Source organism: Camponotus vicinus, unplaced genomic scaffold (assembly GCF_025532165.1).
Source record: "Camponotus vicinus isolate PSW18456_S1 unplaced genomic scaffold, iyCamVici1.0 SCAF_2, whole genome shotgun sequence".
NCBI lineage: Eukaryota > Metazoa > Arthropoda > Insecta > Hymenoptera > Formicidae > Camponotus > Camponotus vicinus.
In genome coordinates this window covers 12,224,604-12,246,617 of record NW_028141956.1, presented here as the reverse complement: position 1 = coordinate 12,246,617, position 22,014 = coordinate 12,224,604, and the positions used below count along the sequence as shown (strand labels likewise).

The following is a 22,014-nucleotide window of genomic DNA, read 5'->3' as shown; positions in this document are numbered from 1 at the left end:
GCGGTTCCGTCGTGAGTCCACGGAATCCTCGTCGGTTTTCGGGATGTCGCTCTGAAGAGTCCTCTCGTACATGGATAAATTTATCCTGCTCTTCAGGCACGCAAGAAGAAAGATTACAACATTCGTATATCTTTACAGAAGGATTTTTGATCCCATGAATCCTCGAAGTCGCGAATTTCTATATTTGCAATAAAAGCCACAAATTTTTAGATACATCTGAAAAGGGAACTTGAATATCGATGTTTCATCGCAGATATTAAAAGATGCATTGAAATAGCACGAAAAGAAATAAACTCTTTCTTCACATTTCAAAATTTTCTTGTAAAAATAATGTCTCTAATTTTGATATTAATTTGTGGAATATGCAGTTTTATTTAGATATCTGAATTTTACGAATAGCATTGAGCTTGTGCAATAAACTGTAATTTTAATGAATAAAGAGTATTTTTTTTACGGGATTTTTGAAATTCAAATATCTTTTCGAACGTTCATATAAATCCGAAATTCGGAAGGAGAATGATAAAGACGTATGATGTAAAAGCCATCGTGAATACCTGTAATGGAATAAATCTGACTTGGTGGTGTTCGATTCCGAGACCCGCCTCGCGATCGTTTACCTTCACCGGTAGATTTATTAGTGGCGTGATTCATTCGTCGGGATGATGGCTTTTCGCAGTTCGACCCATCTGCGACGGACTTGAGGCCCAGGTATAAATTCAGGTCGTTTATTTAGGCCTCGCGGCGCTTTTCTTGTCAGAATCTCTCTCTCCCTTCCTCCCTTTCTCTCTCTCTTTCTCCGTTCTCTCGGGGCATCTCTTTCTCGATCTCTTTCGAATTCCTCGCCTCCATTATTCAGCGTTTCCAGCCGAGCGACGTCGCTGTTTAGAGAGCGAAAATCGATGCCGCGATGACGCGATTGACGCCGAATGATAAGCATCATTGTACATCTTGCCAGCGACAGTTGTCGGATGATAACGACCGGTCGTTTCCAATCGATTGGTAGTTTCAGCGTAATAAACCTTTTTTTTCTCCATTTTTCGTCTCCTTTCTTCTCGATTTTCAAATAAAATTTTAATTTGACTTCATAAGTGAATCATTGCACGATTATAACATGTAAAAATATACCCCCATTTTGATATACCAGAGAAAAAGCGGGGCTGCTGTCTATATGCCGTAACTTTATCGAGTATAAATTTATACCCAAGTTATAAAGTTATAGTTCATTGCGTAGTGTGTGTTCATTTAGGGGAAACAAATAGGGGAAGCATTTATCAGCCCCTTCTTGGTCGCGCGCCAGGGTTAATTATTCGAGTTCTGGAATTATCCCTCTTCTCTTTCCCGCGGGAAAGATATAATCCGAGGTTTAATCCTCGGCAGAACCGAGTCCTGACGTATAACACGGCCAACTGATGGCGCGGCTCATTTATCGTTCGAAATTCGAGAATTAGTCGCGAAAAACGATCCGGGGTGTCGCGAAACTTGAAACTAACGATACGTTTCTGGGCTACTTCTGGCACGAAAATTGAAAATTCACATAAACGTCGTTACGTGTTAAACCGATGTAATTAACGTCGCTCGGCTTCGGGTCAAGTCGAGAGAGAAGCAAGCGAAGATGTAAGATTACGATTCCTTTTGCAGAGAGAAGAGCGAGCGCCTTTAGCCGAGGGAGGACGAAATTGTCGCGACGCAATTAACGACAACGAGCGACGGACGCGACGGAAAAACGACGTTCGCTCGAGATCGAGATATCCGTCTCGTGACGCTTAAAACAGCAATTAAAAGCTCGTTATTCACCGCCCGTCTATTAATTATTCGAGACACCGACCGGGCGTGTCGCGCGAAAGCGGAAACTCCGATTCATGATTCGTCCCGAACGTCCAGGACGATCGAACATCACGATGAGGATAAGCTCGCTCCTCCTAGTATTGTGTCATTCCTCGCGCACCTGAAACAGGTATTTGTGCGTAATACGTCTGCTTTAGTGACAATAATAGTCTGAAAAGAATTCAATTGTCTGTAACACGATTAATGCCTCCAAGAGAGAACAATTAAAATTTTCAAGAGATCTAAAGTGAATTGTCCTAGGGCTTTGTAAATTGTCTTCGAGAAAAAAAAACATGTTTTTTAGAGCTATAATGTATAAACCAATGTAGACAAATTTTTCAATTTTTGGAAAAATTCGCTAAAGATTGGGCCGGGCGAAAGTGGAAACTCCGATTCATGATTCGTCCCGAACGTCCAGGACGATCGAACATCACGATGAGGATAAGCTCGCTCCTCCTAGTATTGTGTCATTCCTCGCGCACCTGAAACAGGTATTTGTGCGTAATACGTCTGCTTTAGTGACAATAATAGTCTGAAAAGAATTCAATTGTCTGTAACACGATTAATGCCTCCAAGAGAGAACAATTAAAATTTTCAAGAGATCTAAAATGAATTGTCCTAGGGCTTTGTAAATTGTCTTCGAGAAAAAAAAACATGTTTTTTAGAGCTATAATGTATAAACCAATGTAGACAAATTTTTCAATTTTTGGAAAAATTCGCTAAAGATTGGGCCGGGCGAAAGTGGAAACTCCGATTCATGATTCGTCCCGAACGTCCAGGATAATCGAACATCACGATGAGGATAAGCTCGCTCCTCCTAGTATCGTGTCATTCCTCGCGCACCTGAAACAGGTATTTGTGCGTAATACGTCTGCTTTAGTGACAATAATAGTCTGAAAAGAATTCAATTGTCTGTAACACGATTAATGCCTCCAGAATTTTATTAAAGATAAGATTGTGATAAGAAAACGATCAAAATTTTCAAGAGATCTAAAGTGAATTGGCCTAGGGCTTTGTAAATTGTTTCCGAGAAAAAAACATGTTCTTTAGAGCTATAATATGTAAACCAATGTAGAAACATTTTTCAATTGTTGGAAAAATTCGCTATAGATGGGACTCCTAGGAAGAACCACAAGTACTTCGTCTTCCGAAAGATCCGTGACCGATGCAAAGGATCGCGAGGACAGCGGGCGGTCGTTTTCTCATTATGACCTGGTCTTTCACTTGGCAAAGGGAACAGGATATTAAAATCGTCACATTTTCTTACTTATCCATTTTTTTCATCTATATAACTGTAAAACGATGGGTTAGGCGTTCTCCAGCCAGGTATTTCCAGCGGATTAGATGCACGCTATCGTTGTTTGTCTCGTGCTTAACGCCGTACAGGTTTCCAACATGAAGACTCTCCAGTGTTCTAAAATCTATCCGTATTCTTAAAGCGCGGCCGCTCGCTAAACGACTTAACACGTGACCGACAATCATCTTAACATCGAGCTCTCTGACGTTCCGCGTTTTTTTCCCGTCGCGTTCATCGGAACAAAAAAATCCACTGACGTACGAACACTAAAACGTCATTACGATATAGCTGATACTGTTTAAACGTTTAAATGCAACAATAATTGTGCCAGTTGTGCTTTAATTTTATCTTTATAATTGTTTACAATAGCAAAATTATTTTATTTTCGCTGATAAAAATTTACGAAGATCAAAACTCGTGACGATTAAAAATTTAAATATAATAATAATTATATTAGTTTAATTCTATCTTTATAATTGTAAAGTTTACAATAGTAAAATAGTAAAATTATTTTATCTTCATTGAAAAAGGTTTACGAAGATCAAAACTCGTGACGATTAAAACTTCAATTTTTTGTTACGTTAAAGTGAAACTCAATAATTATCTTATTTTAATGTCGAAGAAAGACTTGTGTTGAAATTGAAGTATTTTTGGAAGAAAGGTGAAAAGAAAAGATATCTTTATGTAATCTTAAAGTAACAACAAAAGAAGCAGAGACACATCTTACATTTCGTGAATTGCATCTTTCATACATCGCATTTTTGTTGCTCATGCTACGAGGCTTTTGTATTTTGAAGCATTCGTCTGTGAACGTTATCGCTATCAAGATAAGCATCAATCACCCAGCCACGAAAGCGTGCATAAAATTATAATATACAATTCGTATCTCTCTTTTACGATTCAAATTTTTTTACAGCACTTTCTACAGAATTTAAATTATTTATGGAAGCAAACGCGCTCCCATTTTCCAGGCGTAGACACGAGTAATTTTTCGCTTTGATAAATAAAAACAAAACTATTTGGTTCTGTTTCATCAATACGCATTCCTCCAATTGATTCAAATCGTTTTTTTACGGCGCTTTTTAGAGCCTTTTTATTTATAGAAGCAAATTTTCCCTATTATCAGTTTCCACAAGCGAATAATTTTATTCGCATTCTTCGTAGTACGCTTCGATAAATAAAAACGAAACTATTTATTTCGCTTTATCCATACAAAGATCGATATCGCATAATTACAAACTTTCAATAGACAATTCTATTGTCGGCTATCGTGCATTTCTAACAAAGTAACTAGTGACAATATGTTGAAGTAAAAATTGAAATTGGGCATATTTGTCATTTATATATCATTCTCTATTATTTATAAAGGCATCTTTTATCTTTTTGACGCTTTCACGAGATAAAAATATCATGATCGATAACGTCAAGCTTGGAAAAGCTTTCTCGATATGAATACGTTAGCTACGTGCTTAGGAAATAATGTTAAATCGTATGTCTCTCTTCTCTCTCTCTCTCTCTCTCTCTCTCTCTGTCTCACACACACACATCTGTCGCTAAATGTATGATATGAATGTGGGCCTTTGAATCTGCGGAGATCAAATCTCAGACTCCTGTTTCCTGCAGGCCCATCCGCCCTCACTCAGTGACGTAACTACCGACCGTACATCCTCGCATGCATACGCGCACAATACGTACGCGACGCACGCACACTCCTCTCGAGAAGCAGTACAAATTCGTTATGAGTAAAAACCTACAATTCTGGAATATTAACGAACGTTCTACGCAGCCCGACGTTGATGAACTCGCTAAATTCTGACACTCGAGCCGCGGAGCGTCCCATCTGCTTCCCTCCCTCCCTTCTCCGTCTCCACTCCTTTCCCCCTTTTTTTCACCGCACTTTCGTCTCTTTCCGCTAAATCCTTTTTTTTTTGCAGCTCTCTCACGTCGCGGTCGCGGTACAGGAAATGGAAACGGCGGCTGCGTCGCGTCATAGTCATCGTGGTCATTCTACATATCTGTCGCTCTCTCTTTTCCTCTTTCGCTTCCCTCCGTCCCCCTTTCTTCCCCTCGCTCCTCCTCACCGTCCCTCGCATCGCAGCTCGCCCTCTCTTTCTCTTCCCACCTTCCTCCTCCGTCGCTCTTTTCCATCCCGTGTTCTCGGCGTGGCGCATCTCTAGAAACCCGAGCGACGTCCGAGCCGGCTCGGGTTTCGTCTTTTTTGTCCCGCGCCCGCCCTTTTCAAAGCGCGCGCTCAAGGAGAAACGGACGTAGGGACCAAGAGCAGGAGGGAGGCAGAGGGGAAGCGGGAAGGGAAGACCGTGTTTCGTTCGTTACACGGTAACGATCGATCAACGTGACCGCACGACCGCACCGAGCAAACCGCGACGAGAAAGATAGAGATAGAGATAGATAGCGAGAGAGAGAGAGAGAGTCGGGACTGATTGAGGCTCATCGAGGGGTAAAGGGGTGCGTTCGAGATGGGGATCGGTAGCCGAGGAAGCCCTTCCTCTCTCGTGGTCCGACACGAATTTTCCAAATATTTCGATCAAAAGTATCAGTCGTTGCCTTCATCCCTGACTGTCAATCTCGGAACCCCAGACTTTGATAAGATCCCGTTGCGTATGAATAGCGCGACATTTGTGTATCAACCCGGTTGTGTATTCGACAAATGAAAGATCGTTTCCCTGGCTTATCGATGCAATGTTTATTTTGGGGCTAATCAACAAAATTTTTCGACGGCACGTGGAACAGCATTTCGAAGCTGGAAAATATATCTTGCTCCGTTTTTTACAAGCTTTTATAAAATATATTTGCAAAAATAAACACGTTCTTGATTTTTAATAAAAATGAAAACCATTAAGGTATAATTCATTTCGCAAGCAATATTAGCCTGTACTATATATAATAGTTTTGGAAAAAAGGTCGCTCGGAGCGTTTATTTAATCATCCCGGGCGTATCTCAAAAAGTCATTAGCACACTCGCGCGTTTCGCAGAAAGAGCCGTCGGATTTAACCGCGTCCGTAATTTCCCTCGTGCCGGGTCGGCTTTTGCCTCGTGAAAAATGTGCGGAATCTTGAAAGAGGATCGACGGGCACTTTGGAGGGCACAATGGCGCGGGGTCGGGAATGATTCGCGAATCGGTAGCGCCATTGTGGAGGAAAAGGTACGGGAAAACTGCCTAGGAAAGTCTAGGAAAATCTATTCTAATTCCCCTCTACTCGTACCCTCGATTCCTATCGATCGAAAATACACCATTGATTCCCAATTGTTATTTCAAATGCCATCCCTGTAGAAAAAGCGCTCTAAAAATCCTAAAAACAGACTGGAAAAGTTTGAAGAAGCGAAAAATAATATCAGCAAAAAATAAAACTGAAAAAGTAAAATAGAGAATTTTAAAAAAATATCTCCATAAATATTTATGGTATGTAACATAAATATAACATTATAGTGACGATTTATATTAAATTATTTTCCTGTCAATTTTTGTAAATTGTCAAAACTTTTAGTGCTATTTTAAGTATTCAAGCGTACTCGAAAGTAGCATTTCTTTTGTTTTGTGTTTATTTGTTTTTTATTTTTCGATTGTTGAGAAAAATTTGTGTCCTAAGATTTCAAGAGAGAAAGTCAAATTACTACAGCCGACGTCATGTAATTTCTATGATTATTACTGCGAAAATTTTCCGTTTCAACGTAATTTTCCGTCCTTAAGTATTGCATTCCGCTGATGCTGGCCAATTTTTGCCGATCGTCCAGATCGGTGCCTTTATTTCCACGTGCGCGGGAAAAAAGGAAAAAAAAATTTGCCTCGGCGGCGGCGCGGAATTTCCGGAGGAACGAGCTCGGTTTTATCTATCGTTCGAATTATTGACGGGATGTGAGGGAAGCAGGCCGACGGGATATATACAGGGTGTCCGGGAACCGGAGGCGTGCGAACGCACGCAGATGACGGCAGAAATTACTCCGTAATTATACGCAGTCGAGAAATGTAACGTTTAAAATTAACCAAGTACAGACGCCACGTACCATCGCCATTAATACTTTCGGAATACGATATCATAAGCAAGTCGACGTAACATGGATTAAAAAGTTCTTCGACCGTTTATTATCATTAATATTAATTTTCATCAACGCGATTCGATATTTCGAAGCAAACATTGATTTTGTCAGTTGACAAGGAAAATCTACTATTAAAAATAAGAGATCGGAGAGAGAGAGATGATAGAAGAGCGCTAGAAAACTGCTACAATTCCATCTTTTTTTTTTTTTCAAGAAGTAGCTTTAATTTCTTCATTTCCCGGCAAAGTCATCTCCTTTCGCGGACAATTCGTCCCGCTGTGCGCGGAAAAATTCTACGTTTTCCAAGAAAATATTCACCATATAGATGTTTTACCGAGCAATTTCCGGGACCGGTCGTTTCGACCGCACTATTCCTCGATATTGCCGATATTTGAGGAAGCCGGAGAACGATTTTTTTACGCGGCCAACCGGCCGATAGCCGCCGGAGTTATTACGACCCTTCGGGACACGGCTCGGACGTGTATACAGGGTGTCCGAGATAAGCATCGCATTTACCGCAAAATATTTTCTGCCACTGTGCACCGACAGCCGAAAGCCTAAAAAGGGTTATACAACAGAATATATATCATTTTTTCAACATTTGAAAAGCGTTCTGGCTTGGAGTTTTCCTAGAAAAAAAATTTCCTTCTCGCGAAAATATCAAATCTCACATTTCAGAGAGGAGCAATGGACCCAGCAAACACCAAGTAACATTTATATAATTGTTAGTTGTAATTTCCCACTCAGCAATATAACTGTTACATGTTATGTAACTGTTACATAACAGTTATATAACAGTTACTAACAGTTATATAACTGTTATTTGGTGTTTGCCAGGGAGTGATCCTTTCGTTTCACGAACGCTTTGCATTTACATATTAAATTGTTATTGCCCGTAAGTAATAAATTTGAGAGATTGTGTTATATAGGTACGGACGCGCATATAGGTACATAATTCCCGGGCCCCCTCCCCGTTTCCCCCTTTTAGAGACCATTGCTCGTCACGGCTCGGGACACAACTGCTCGCCCGAGGGCTAAACTTCGATAGATATATATTTGTACACCACGACAGAGAGGATGAGGGAATTATATCGTGCTCGTTGAAACCCTCGCCGGTCTTGTCGTCGTTATGTAACGCCGGTCACGGCATTAGGTAATTAGGAAACATTGCGCGCGAGCGCGGAAACATCGTCGTAGTCCTCGAAAGGGCTTCCGGACGCGACGTCGCCGGACTTCGCGGATCGGGGATGAAAAATGGACACGCAGGGGGAGCTGGTCGCGATGGGAAAACTCCGATTTTGCATCGATCGGCCGCTAATCGTCGGGCATTTGCCCGATAACGGACGTTCGTTCGGCTATCTTGAGGCCTCGAGACATTTAAAAGCGCGTAAAGATAGAGATTAAACGCTTTTTCCCCGCCGTTTTTACGTTCGGTTTACGCTGAGATCGCCGACGAAGATTGCCACTGGACTCTCAATATAATTCATATATTTATATTCCATTTTTATTTCTATATTTTTGTATTAATATGTGTTTAATTTTTATCGTGGTATTGACATAGATATACGTGTGTTGATGAGCTTGGAATTTTAATATATTTGAAAGTAGCGAGCATTCGAAATGAAACGTCAAATTATTTTTATATCTGGTTTTATCCATAAATTCGTTCACAGAACGACCTTGGAATTTCAGGGAATATTTGAAAGACTGTAAACTTGAAATACATTCCAACCGTTCCGCTATTTCTATACATATATTTATAACTGGTCATATTCATGTTCCATCAATCTTCCGATACCCGTCGTCACAGACATCGCAAGGACACATTTTAGGCATTCTAAATTTATGAAAATGCTTTATGAAATTGCTTTTAAGTGTTTTTTACACGTTCTTTTTTGTGCTATTTTGGATATATAACATAAAAGATTAATAGAGATGGTTAAACAGCTGGTTGAACGATTTTAAAGTGTCTACTATTTATTCATGTGACAGAGATAATTTAAAAATTAAATTCCGCATTCGCACCTGCATATAAGTAGTGCATTTAACGCAATCCTCCAATTGCCGAGTCTGCGAAGGTGAGACGATCATATTTAGCGGTGAATACGCGCCAAAAAACACAGACCCTTCAGTCATTACCTGACATTTCGCTTAAAAACCCGGCGATAGACAGAGGCCCCGGAGAGCCCGTTGAAAGGGGCAATACGGAGAGAAAAAGAAGAAAAAGAAGAAGAAGAAGAAGGCGAATTAGGCGCGTTAGGGTACTACGGAATTTCAAAGAGCAACAACACCAACAATAAGTCATGCCCTCTATCCCCCTCTATTTCATCATAGGCCGCCATGCTTTACGGTATCTGGATCCTTCTTTCTCTCTCTCGCGCGATGTTAGGCGCGTACATAAAATCCGATCGCGTTCTCCGCAGCCACGAAAGGAAGAAGAGAAACCTCTCGCACACATGACCGGGGATCGCAAGCGCGCGCCATTGTTGTCGGGGGCTGTCTCGCCGTCGAATGTCGGGAAGAGCGGTGGGGAGAGGGGAAGAAGGGCCTCTAGGATCGAGATACGATCGCCTCGAGATTTCCGTGCCCCCTTTCGCGCATATCGGCACCAAAATTACCTCCCGACTTGGGAGAGCTATCGCGGTTAAGGCGGAAGAGCGAGAGAGAAAGAGTGGAAGTGACAGAAAGAGCGAAGCGATATATATGATAATAATAGTTTTCGACTTTTTTTTTTCTACAAAGAGAGCGCCCGTTGATTATATCTTCTCTCGATTGGCCAAAGTGACGTATATAATTCCCGTTGTATTTATATATTTTTCTCCGTGTATTATCCTTTGTCCTTGCAAAGTGGGGCGCTTTAGAATGCGTCAATAAATGCTTTGTTCATTCATTTATACTTTACAACCTGCATACTATTTTATAACTGAACGTACCTGCAAAAGTTTTCGCTCGAGGCTAGATTAAGGACGACAGTAAATTGTAAATTTCCAAAAAATTAATGAAAAAGTCGACAAAGAGGAGAGAGAGAAACGGAAAGGACGAATTTGTTACGCGTTTTTGGTCAAAAACCTTCTGCGCAGCAGGTGAACACAAAGCGTAATTAACCGCAATTAGCGATAACATATATTCGATATCGAAAGTAAACGAAAGAAAGAGAAGGTAAACAGGAGAGAAAATAACTGTGAAATATAGCAGCATCGCAAAATAAAAAAAAACGAGAGGTTTCGGAATTTCGTCTCTCCAAGCAAAATTTTTTTTGTCAAAACACGCATACATATACACAATGTGTCAAAAACGCCGCCTTATTGTCGAATAACATTTGTTCTCTTCTTCTTTCAGAACATTCAAACGAGAGAAACGGGCTTCTTATGCGTTCGCGAACATCCGTTTCTCTCTCTCTCTCTCTCTTTCTCTCCCCTCTCTCTCTCTCTTTCTCTTTCTCTTCCTATTTAACACATATACACACGCATCATACAAACGCATACCAGTAACGCATGCGAACGCATATGGAGATACACACGCCTACACCATACAGGGTGTCCGTTTTAATCGCGAATATCGTTAAGGTTATTATTGAGGTTGCAAAGTTGAGGAAAGACTATACGACGACTCGTTTGCGGATAAAGGCATTTCGAATGTTCCAACATATTTTTTTCCTCAACGATCTTTTCGGACGTGACAAAATGGGACACCCTGTATGCACTCACACAGACGTTCGGAGCGACACGCACGGGGCTCTTTGTCCGAATGGCGTTTCGAGATCGTTACACGCCGCGCGCGCGATACCGCCGTATAGTTCTCTTTTATCGCCGGTATTACTTCTCGCATTTAGATATTGTATACTGGTGCCGCCCGTATATATCCGTTCGCTTCCACAGGCCCTGGCCGCGCATTTATTATTATTACCCCAAACGGCCGGCTCTCGCCGCACCGACCGAGAGAGAGAGAGAGAGAGAAAGGGACGAGGATCGAGAGGGAGGGAGATAGCACTATATATTACGGGACACGTTAAACGACCCTCCCTCGCCGCGCTATCCACCGAATCCTCGCTCGTGAGAGCTCTATTTTGCGCGGAGGGATCGGAAGCTCACTTCCCATTGCTCGTCGGGGTGTACAGGGTGTGCGATTTTGCGCGCACGCGGAAGGACGGTGTTTAAAATTTGCCCATTTTTTTTTTATTTCATTTCAAATAACACTTTCCTGTCTCACGTGACACCGAAGAATCTCATCTGACGAGATGCTTCCCAGCAAACACAGAATATTGCAGCAATGTTGCTGCAATATTTTGTGTTGGGTGGGTTGTTACGATCTTGTCCGAATCCGCGGCTGTGAAAGAAAGACATCAAAAAGAGAAGAGGTTTAGATATTTGCGTCAGCCTCATCGTTAAAATTGTTATTAAAATCAATCGGAGACCAGTCTCGACGAACTTTCGTCCAAGAGCCACGTCTGTCGAAAAATTCAAATGTAACGGAGGAAGATATCTCGCTTGTGTTAGCGCGGAAGGAGCTGAAAAATCCCCACCAAGAGGGGGACGAGGGGATTAAAATCCCCTTTTCCCCGGAAGGTAATGGCGCCACGTAATCGGGACACCCCGTAGACACACGCGGAGAGACCCACCAACCGCGCTTGGGCGTTAACCGATGTCAGCGGAACCGGCCCCAAGAGTCGCAACGTGCCCAACGTAGGAAAAACTAACGCGTTTCCCTTCGCCCTTCGTCGCCGCCGCATCCCTTCCCTCTCCCCCTCCCCCCTTACTCCGCCCACCGCTTGTGAAAATAATCCACGTTCTGTCCGCCTCGCTCGGATAAAAACCGGGGATTCTCACATCGAGCGGCAGCGGTAGAACGATCGAAATGATAGAGAGGGGGCGAGGGGGGCAGAGGAGGGGGCGACCGCCTGTTCCCGTTTAGAGACGCGAGTGCTCTCGTTTCGGGTCAAATCGCCAAATTTTCGAGACCGATCGTGCTTCCTACCGAACGATCATCGTTCCCTCTGACCACTACTACCACCACCACCACCACCACCACCATCATCATCATCATCATCATCGTGACCACCCTTCCGTTCCCCATCCATCCATCAGCCGCCTGCTCGCTGTGAACATGGCCGAGCGATAGCGTGCGCGCGCGCACACACCTTATATAGTTCACTACTGTTAACTCGGCCTTAAAAGAAGAAAACAAGTGACGTAAACTGCCTCAAATTATTAACATATATGTATATGTATAGTTTTGTACGGAGTGGCCCGGGGTCTTGGGATGCGTCTCGATTTTCGCTCCAAGGACTTGGTCTGTCTTTGACAGGGCGAATTCGCAAGCGTAGGAACGTCAAGGATAACGGAATGGATTCCCGGGAGACGCCGGGCCACCCCGTATATGTACGAGCTAGCGCCCTTAATACTGACTGAGCAAAAAAAGCCTATATCGTGTATAATGTACGTTAAAATAATAACCCGCAGTATGCATCGCGTATACTCGTCTGAGCGAGGAGAGTCCTATAACATGAGCGCGCGACGAGAAGCGAATGAGAAGCGACAGACGCGCGCTTTTGTACGCGAGAGAATTAGCAGAGGCCGACCAGAGCAACGTGGACGCGAATTAACAGCGAAAACACGAATTCGTTAATGTCGAAAAGTGAGATTTAGCGCTCGCGCGAGGAGAGTCTCCCGGAAACGCGGATTCTTCTCGGATGAAGCGAGAGGAATCGTGTAATGGGCGATAATTATACCGCTCTCTCGCGATCACCGTCAAACGCAATCTCTGGACAACCTCGTACGCGACCGAATACTCTCCGAACGTCGTTCCTCATCCATGCCTGCCGGTGCGTAAGCTCTGATTAAAATTATTTTGTCAGGAGATACAAGTAGTCTTCCCGTTGAGAATGTGTCAAGCTTCAGACGAGACTGGAGACTATTCGAATAAGAGATTGGCGAGCGTTGGAGGAATAATTTTCCTCTACCCTGAAAGCGTCGCGTGGATCATTTTATAATTCGTTCGGTATCCACAGCATCCAGGATCCAACTCTTTTGGTCCGCAGGCCTTAAACTCGCGACTAAAGAGTTTCAAACTTGGATACACAACTTTTATCTCTTTTATTTAGCAAGCTTGAAGCCCGTTCCTCTCCTCTCCGCTGTTGGATCCACCTAGATGTGCGAGATATCACCTCCCCTCCTTCGTTTCAATTTCATTTCGAACAAAAGTGCGTATCCGACGACCGCGAAATTCCTAATAGGAAGATTAGAAACGAAATAACGGCGCGTAAAAAAAAGGAAGGAGGGGCGAGAGAGGAGAGGAAGACCGATCAGGGACAAAAGTATCGATTCAGCCGGTCGGCAATGGACGCCGATAATTCCTCCTTGCTTATCGCACACCGGGGATCCGAGGAGAACCAGAAGACACGCTCGGTCTGTTTGATGCGATAAGCTCGTTTTCGAGAGGGAGAGAGAAGCCTCCCTCTCTCTCTCTTTCCGTCTAATTCTCTCTATGTGTGGCCGCTTGTCCAAGCGCAGTGGGATGAAGAACACAGAGAGCCACTGTGTGTCGCCTCGTGTTGCGGGTTCCCGCGCGCGGCTTTAAAGCTCGGATCGCGCGACGCTTTTTCGGTCCCGCTCTCGCGGAAAAAGCCACATCGCGTTTGGGTACGTGTGTGTTTGTATACGTGTCACGCGCGAGATTATGCCGGCAGACGTACGACTTTACGTCTGTTTTTTTTGCAACGGGGCGGTGCCACGAAGTTCCGTTTGCGACGCGCGGAATTTATGCGCTCGAATTATATTAGAACGCTGATATCTCTTCTCTTCTTTTGCGTATTATTAGATTTGTTTTTTATCATTTTTGTCTCTTACTCGCTTAATATTTTATCGTTATTAAATTATTATATTTAAAAAATTATTAAATAAAATTATTATATTAAAAAATTATTAAATAACATTATTATATTAAAAAATGTATATATTATTATATACATATTTTTAAAAATCTTATAATGCCAAATACACTTTTTATATGATTAAACAATAATAAAAAGTTTTTTTTTTCAGTTAATTTAATTGAAGCAAATTTGATTGAAAGCTCCATTGCGTAAAAGTATTATAAATAAATGTCAAACTTGTGATAAAGTCTTCTATAAAGTACTAAAAGAGGACTCTAAACTTTTTATAAGATCGGTGCTCGAAAAACACATCGCAATAATATCGATAATAAATAAATGTTTAGAGCACTCGTAACGTTATGTTACCCTCGCGGAAAGAATAACGTGATCCTGCACATTGAAAATTTTCTAAACCGGTTACGGTCGTTCTTTTATTATTAGAACAAATATCTCTCTGCCAGTCGCATCGCGCGTGACACGGAAAGATTCGATCGAGCATGACACAGGGTCGAGAAAAAAGTGCGTCAGTTGCAAAAAAAAAGCGTGGCGTAATCCGGACTTAAACGACAGAAACGGCTGACTTGGACGAAGAGAGAGAAAGAGAAAGAAAGAGAGAGAGAATCCGAGAGAAATAAAATTTCTCGCTAAATTTTCGCTGTAATTTTTATCACACAAATAATATTTTTAAAAACATTCATTTTCCTTATATATTGCATGCCCGACGATCGGTGAAGAGCGAAAAATTTCGCGCGGCAATTTTATTTTTTCTCGGATCTCTCGGCTCAGGTTTGTTCGATTCGCACGACGATACGATCCCGAAGAGAATCGTGTCTCTCGGTTATCGCGCTCCGAAAAACGAGGGGTCGGACCCCGGTTTGGTTGAGACCGAGGCCCACAATAGCGCGAGCCCGTTTCTTTCATTCGTTCCTTTCGTTCATTCGTTCGTTCACAGAGAAAATTCACGAGCCTGAATCGGTCCGCAGGGCTACAGGGCGTCCTGGGAAGATGCGTGAATGTTCGCATTATGCGCCATCGGTACCCGCGATCCGCTAAATGTGCCATTTTCTCGATTCAAGATTCGAGACCGTTATAATCCGACGAACGAGCTCCAATTCTCTCCACGCCTATTTTTCGAAAAAAAAAAATATATATATGTACTTTCTGCGTTTCTATCGACAGGATTAAGCGGAGATCGTTCTTTTGCGATTGTCCAGGTGCGATATCGGAGTCCCAGATATTTTCGGATCAAAATTGTATTGACTTTGATTCCGTGGACTCGATATAATCGTGGTCCACGGAATTAGCGATTGATTAAAAATTTACTTTCGATTGCACCAGTTTATCGATTGTACCGATAGGAACGATAATTGAATGGAACAATAATTTTACACGTAAGGTACGTTCATTTGCAAATGCGCATTCTGTTCGATAGCATTATTCAAGACATTGCATTATTAAACCTGAATCGCCAACATGCATCATTCTCCTGTTTCCGAGGCGAATATCTTACTTGTGATAAAATTTTTTCAAGTGTATTTAACGCGAGATACAAGAAAGACGGAGTGGGAAAATCGTTACTAAAGTAAACTAAAAAATATACGGTACTAAGAATCACCCGTATAGAGGGTCACGTTAACCCCAGAGATACGTCGGATGAGTAGGGAAAGAGAGAGAGGCCCCGACTGATGCGTATGTTTATTCACGTGTGCATGTGTGAACATTGCGTGTGTGGGTGAGTCCCGAGAGATCGGCCGACGCCGTCCTCGAGAACCGTATTGTGCACTGGGTGCACCGAAAAGGAGAGAGAGAATGAGAGCGACCGGTAGTCGTGCGCACGACCAACGACTATCCGTACTGCAGCCGTCTGTATTATACGGGCTCGAAGAATATACGACAATAAGGATCGTAGCCGCTCGAGCGCGGTCCATACCGTACCCTACGAGGAGGAGAGTTAATCGACGAACAGACGAACGGACGAGGAACTCCCACGGCTTTTATGGCTCCGCTCGTAAAGATATACCCGAGGCTTTTTCCGTGGAACCTGGGGCCCCACCTTTTACCCCTCCGGTCTGTCCTTCCCGCCCTCTCCGCGGACACGCCCGGTTCAGGAACCCGGAGGCAGAGGATCGTGGCCTAAGGGCTCGTTTTCTTCTCGAGGATAACGAGACGGAGAGAGAAAGGAGGGAAACGAGAGAGAGAGAGAGGATGATTGATCTAGAGATCCGAGGAATGCGGGATCCGAGGATACGATTGAGAGATACGGAGCGATTATACGATCGCGAGAAATTTTCAAATCGGCGGCGTTTGTTCCTAAAATGTCCGACGAGTAATGTCGCGGAACTTGCGATAGACGATATATATTTTTTGATTTCTTCACGAAGCGACCCCGATCGCAGGTAGACGGGACGGGAAGAGGGAGGGTCCGTTTCGATCCCGCAATCACGACCTTCCTCCGCGCGCCCTTTTTCCGCTCGCTCTCTCCCCCTCGCTCCCTCCATCGACTCTGTCCTCCCGGGATGCGTGCCTCGCGGATTTCCTCGACGGATTTCGCTCGCTCGCTCGCTCGCTCGGTGGAACGATCAATTGCTAGGGTCGGGAAGGATGATTAGGGTCATCCGATGCACGAACAAAGTGTGTCACACGCGCGAGTTTCGAGTATGTTATCGCGAGGCGAGTTTGTCGGCATTCTTGCGAAATTATCGTAAATAACGTTCTTCGCGACATATTTAAAGTATTGTTAACAGCCGAGTTTCGCGATGTTTATTTTACGGCTTTAATGCGCGTATTATTTCGCAACAATATTTACACTGAGGAAAAAAAATTGTTGACTTGACTAAACCATTTAACTAAATTATTATTTTTTAAATTGAAATATTTAACTACTTAAATTAAATAATATATATTAAATCTAACATGACATCTATTTAACTTAAATATTTCAATTAAGAAAATAATAATTTAGTTAAACGGTTTGATCAAGTTAACAACTTTTTTTTCTCAGTAGAGATTATTTAAACAATATTTTATATACGTTATCAAGCAACATCTCGATACTCCAATGCTATTTTTAATTTTTCTGATAGAGTTAATTATGTCAAAGTTACACGTAAAAATCATAAGGTTCAGTGTGATAATTTAATAATAACAAAAAGTTTCTCTTTTTTCTCGTCTCGTGGTTTTCTCAGCAATTCTAAAAATTGCTTTTGCAACGCCAAAAAAAGAATTGCGAAAACATTTTCTTTACTTGCAAACATTTTTATCGCACGCTCGACGAAATAAAAAATTCCGCAAGACGGAATATCGCGCGCGATCGTTACACAATGCGCTTCAAATCACGTTAATATTTAGCCGATTGTTTTTGCGATCGTCCGAGGCTCGCGACGTGCGTAATTATGCAAACGTGGGAGACGCTCCAAATTGCATTATCGTCACGCGTTCCTGCGACGTATCTGTTGTCGAAGGGACCGCGTTGCAGCCGCGATATCCATCAATAGCCGCGATACGTTCAATCATACACACGAATCCTTTCCTGCTTTGAGGATTGGGTTTGAGAATTCGCAAAAGTCAAAAAAGGACAAAATTTCCTAATTTCCGACTTTCAAAGGGAAGAGAGGAGATTGGTCCTTTTTTCAGACACGAGTGAGCGATTTCCAACGATGGACCACGCCCGCGCATCTCGCATCGGATAACGACAATGACGACGACAACGATGGCTCTCGACCGTGATCGATCTGGCAAAAATCGCCATCGTTCGTCGGAAAGAGGGAGACGACAAGAGAGAGAAAGAGAGAGAGAGAGACAGACAGACAAACACCATCGAAAGCCTACCGAATACGCCCCTGTGAGCGAACCAAGGCCTGCCTGCTGCAACCAATCGATACCGTCTACCTACCGTTTGACAACCGCGACATTTCTCCGTGCACTCTCCCTCTCTCTCTCTCCTGCTTTCTCTTCATCTTTGTCTCTCTGTTTGCTTTTCCAATTCTCTCTTTCTCTCTCGTATTGATAAAATTCTCTCTCTAACCCCTTCATCGGTCTCTCTTCATCCATTCTTCTTGTTTCTTTCTCTTTCTTTCTTTCGTACCGATAAAATGCACCTCTCTCTCTCTCTCTTATTCTCTCCGTACCCTTTCGCACACCCTATACAGCTCTATCCCAGTGTACGCACATCGAGGGCTCTTTGTTTTCGATGCTACGGTCCGTCGACGCGATAAAATTCCGCCTTCATTCCGTGTCGGCTTCGGGATTCCCGGCGATCGACGCGGTTCTTCGACACGAAAAGCGAAGGGTCGATACGCCCTTCATCTTCGATTTATTTTCGTCAGGAGGAAGTCTCGCGGAACGAGGAGAGAAAGGCCGCGCGATCGATAAGAAAGATAATGAGGACAATTCAGATTCCATCGGTCGGACGCCAGACAGAGTATAATAAGATTTAATTGTGAAAGAACGATTATTTCGTCGTTCTTACTTCAACGCCAATAGATCGATAGTAAAGGGGAACTGGGGAAGATCGTCGGAAAAAATTTGATTCCTCCTCGATGACTGGAAATGTTGAGGTTTTCTCTCGGAATGAAGGAAAAAGTCCGCGCGATCGATGCGACACGTTAGCTTTTTAACTAGAACGAAGGGCGCGTTCGAAGTGAAAGGAAAAGTTAGCGCGATCGATGGCGTCTGTGGTGTTACTAATTAGCACGAAGGGCGCTCTCTCGGAACGAAAGGAAAAGCTTTGCTCGTGATCGATCGCGTCCTTGATTTTCTCGACTAAAAATAAAGAGCGCTCTCGAGACAGGAAAGAATAAACTCGCACCTCGATGACCCTATCTTTCGATTTTCTCTTTTCGCGTTAGCTCGAAAAGGACGCTCTCGAGAGCGAGAGAGAAAGAGGGGGGAGAGAGAGAGAGAGAGAGAGAGAGAGAGAGAGAGAGAGAGAGAGAGAGAGAGAGAGAGATCCGCGGAATGATTTCCTGATCGTAGTTCGTTGAGACGTGAAATTAGTTTCGCGCGATAAAAACGTTTTTGATCCCCCGATTCGAAACGAGAAACGTTTGTGGAATAAAAAGAAATCACGATCCTTAATTTTATGGGTTAACAAGGCTATCTCTCAGACAAGACCGTTATCCTTTTCAGAGAAACGAAGAAGCGAGGAAATGGTGCCTCGCGATTAACGCGTCTTCGATTTTCCAATCGGGAAACTCGCGCAATTCTCATTCTCGTTCTCAATTTCCCGAATTAGGACGTACTCTCGGGGGTCCAATCTCGCGAGACGTCTGTAATTTTCCGAATTGAAACGGCGCAAACGTGTTTCGGGGGTAGGAAACTTTGCGCGATCGTTAACCGGCCCGACCTCGTTCGGAGAACCGAGACAGGACAAAGTCCTGCTCTTTCTCTCTCTCTCTCTCTCTCTCTCTCTCTTTACGTCACGTCGTTGTGGACTTTGTATGCTCGATGTGTGTCTCGTGTCAAAGGTCCCGTCTGCGACACCTTTGTTCCCCCCCTTCGTCCCCTTTCTCGTCTACCGTCTCTTCTTTTCCATCCATCGTTTAACGAGATGGACGTCCTCCCTTTTTTTCACCCTACTCTTCTCTCTTTTTTTCATTTTCTTTTTTGTATTTCCCTCTCTTTTTCTTGATTCTCTCTCTCTCTCTCTCTTTCTTTTCATCAGCTCACTCTTTAACTCTTTTCTAGCTTCTCAGACTCGCATTAAAGTCCACCATGTTGAAGTCTTCAAGAGACGGACAAGTACGCTCCTTAAATTCGTCCTGAGCTTAACGATCTTATCTCTCTCTCTCTTTCTGTCTTTCTTTTACTTTGGAATGCCTTCCGCTTATATTTGATACTTTTCTCTGTTTTATTTTACTTTCTCAGAGGCGTATTCAAGTTACAAATCTGAGAATTCTCAGAAAGGACTGTGAAGAAGTCTGCTTTCTAAATATGTATCTAAATCCTCTTTTCTGTCTCTCATTATGTTGTTACATGTGTTATGCATCCGTTTTATTTTTTTTTGTTATTTCGCATTAGTTTTTTTTACTTCTATTGCTTTTCTAGCAGTTATACTTGTTTACACTGATATACACGATTTACCTGTTGAATATCTTGTTTATCTTGTTCTAGCGGGGCTTGTCCCAGATCAATAAATGATATCTCTCACTCCTTTCTCCTTATCTCTCTTCGTGTTTCTTTGATGTATATCTTGCTTCTCTCTCTCTTTCTCTCTCTCTCTCTCTCCCTCTCTCTCTTTCTCGGTTATCGTGTTTTTTTTGGATTTCGAAGGACCGTAGGAATTCGCAGTGATGGAGAAACGCGAGGTTATATAGCCAAACCAACTAATTACCACGCTAATATTATTACAAATAGGCAGCAGTGAGAAAACGCGAGAAAACGCTGTAAAAAAAAAAAGAAAAACGCGATAATAAAAAAGAAGCAAACAAGAAGGAATTATACCTACCTACCTACCTACGCATTTAAGGTAATGTACAAGTCTCTAGTGTGATACATTTCTACGCTTATTCTCTAACTTAGTAGTCGAAAAGTCTAAAGTACGGATACCTCGTTGTGTGGTTAGTAGCAAAAAGAGCGGCGAGAGAAAAGAGGAACATAAAAAAGAGAAAGGGAAAAAAAACGCGTGAAGAGAGTAAACGGAGGACAAGACGAAATGAGAAAAAAAAATTAAAAAAAAAACGATAAAAAAACAACCACGTAGTCCTGTAACGAAGTAATAGAGTAAACGCGAGCGGAAAAGATAAAGAGAAAAAAAAAGTAGCAGAGGCAGAGACGAAAAATGTAGAAAGAGGGAAAAATGATCAAAATACACGATCCGCGCTTGTATGCCAATTGTATACGTATGTACGAGCGGCAATATTATTACTTCCGTATGATATGCGTAGACGAAATCATACGCACTTCTCCTTTTGCTTCATTTTATCTGACGCTTATCTTTGGAAAAGCGGTTGGCTTTCGGTTACCGACGAAATGATGGAAACGATGCGAGATGATTCCCGATGTGATCACGATCGTGTCATGATCTATGAGTGGAAGATCCCTCATATCGATACACGTGCATATATGGTTCCACAGAAACGAACGTCTTAATTTTAATGATGAAATAATAATAATGGCATCGATCTTTACTCGAGGAAATATATGATTTTCTTTTACTGTCTTTATTTTTAATATCGGAGAGAATTTGTTATAAAATAATTAAAATATTAAAATTTAAAAAATATTGTATTTATTTTATCTTTCTAATTAACCCGGTTCATTTTATAAATTTCTGAATTACCCATATATGTACATATATATATGTTTTTTAAATTAATCTTATGAATGAAGGAATCGATTTCCATTTTACTAGTCGAGCGAGGGAGAAGTGTAGCTTTCAGAAGTCGACGTATGAAATGCGGATCGGAATTGAGTGCGTTATGCGTGCGTTATATAGGCGCCAAACTATATTCGAGACTAACAATAAGACTAAAAACCGATGAGCGAGATCGATCCATGGATCAAGAATCGGATTGACGAGTGCGTGAGCGCCACGTATGGATCGTCTGGTTTGACGATGCGTAATACGAGCGTCGTTGCATGAGTATGCGTGTGGACGTGTGCGTGTGGGAAAGCGAAGAGAGAGAGAGAATGCGAAAAGAGTGCGTGAGATTCGTCGAAACGAGAGTGTTCGACGTATAATATTCGATATATAATGTACATAGTTCTGTATATACGAACGAATCACTGACTGTGTACAATATTACCCAAATATATTTATATTTCATGTTAAAAATTATTCTGGTAAAAGACTTTTCTTTCTACTGGCGACACACATTTTCCTTTCTGCGATCCTTTCCGACCTTATTCTATTATGTTTCAAAGCGTGCTATATAAAAGTTTTAGTTAAAAATAATCGCTCGAAAAAAAAAATAAACTTTATTAATCAGTAATTCACAAAGTTGGGAAAAATTAATCAGACTTTAT

General features: G+C 42.4%; 1 protein-coding gene across 1 annotated transcript in view; it reads left to right on the top strand.

Annotated features, from left to right (window-relative positions):
* LOC145967578 (uncharacterized) overlaps positions 1–22,014 on the top strand; it is a 28,082-nt gene extending 6,068 nt beyond the window's left edge. Inside the window, exon 1 of the mRNA XM_083092598.1 lies at positions 1–22,014. This exon is cut by the window's left edge and continues 6,068 nt beyond it. The gene's annotated coding sequence lies outside the window, so the exon portion shown is untranslated.